The 1,098-nt window shown below is 38.2% G+C and overlaps 1 long non-coding RNA gene across 2 annotated transcripts; it reads right to left on the bottom strand.

Annotated features, from left to right (window-relative positions):
* LOC111872772 lies at positions 1–985 on the bottom strand. Of its 2 annotated transcripts, XR_004513945.1 has the most exons (4): positions 774–985; positions 378–510; positions 182–299; positions 1–25 (listed from the first exon to the last, which is right to left on the bottom strand). It is a non-coding gene; the product is annotated as an uncharacterized LOC111872772 (long non-coding RNA). The 2 variants fall into 2 exon arrangements; XR_002844294.2 differs by having other exon boundaries at positions 182–510.
* Positions 986–1,098: the final 113 nt, after the last annotated feature.

Here is a 1,098-nt window from a genome sequence, read left to right as displayed (position 1 = left end):
GGTAATCGGCCCCTCCACTGAAATCCTGAAACACAAAAGCCAGTCAGNTCAGCTAATTTCACTGCCATATTGGTGTCTCAATAATGAATTCCCTCAAAGCATTGACAGCTATGAAAATGAGAAAATAATATTATTAAAAATGATCTCAAACAAAAAAAAAACAAAAACAAAAGGAAATTACCTGGGAATATTCAGTCTTTGTTCCTTCTAAAGCATGCAGTCACAACGCTCTTCCGAGTTGGCCTGACAGGTTGTCCGTATACAGAAATGCACCCCTCCAATTCAACTGCCGACAAAAACTGCAACACAAAATGAAAATGAGAATTAGACAATGATAATATTAAAAATGATCTCAAACAAATACAAAAGGAAATCACCTGAGAATATTCACTGGTCTCCTTCCTTCTATTGGATGCGGTCACATGAATCTTCCGAGTTGCTTTGTGGGGGTAGTCTCACAAGTTGTCGGTAGACAGTAATTCGCTCCTCAATTTTGACTGCCGGCTTAAACTGTAACACAAAGTACATGTAACATGAGAAACCCTCCCAACAAGTATGAATGATTTTCACCATTTCTTGTTGGAGCAGCTATTTCCAGGCAGTCTCAAATTAACTTCAGAAGAATTCCTAACAACTTGTGAGTGATTATATTCTCATTGAAAAACAAAATGTCTCCTCACTCATATATCTCGAGTTCAAATAGAACTGGACGATTTACATTCAGAGAGAAATAACACAATCACCCAGATCATTCTCTGAAAAACGAAACATACCTCATCCCTGATCCGTTGTCCACGGGCCTCCACCTCAGCTTCCGTAGGACCACAGACATCTTTCATCCAATGACACAAGGCTTCCCTCTTAGTCCTCAGACCACCATTCGACCCTCTTCTTCAACACTTCTCATTCCAGTCTCAAGCTCCAGGGAGTAGAACGTTTCCTTCCTATTTGATGTAACCAGAGAAAACAAATTAATTAAATATAAGAGTACCTCATATTCTTCTTCAAAATATTATCCAGCTCAGATTAGAAACAGTATTACTTATCAAGTACATTAATTCAAATATAGAAGACAGCTGTATATATAAAGGAGGATTC

Source organism: Cryptotermes secundus, unplaced genomic scaffold (assembly GCF_002891405.2).
Source record: "Cryptotermes secundus unplaced genomic scaffold, Csec_1.0 scaffold13862, whole genome shotgun sequence".
Lineage (NCBI taxonomy): Eukaryota > Metazoa > Arthropoda > Insecta > Blattodea > Kalotermitidae > Cryptotermes > Cryptotermes secundus.
The sequence above is the reverse complement of the archived record's forward strand: the minus strand, read 5'-3'. Positions and strand labels throughout refer to the sequence as shown.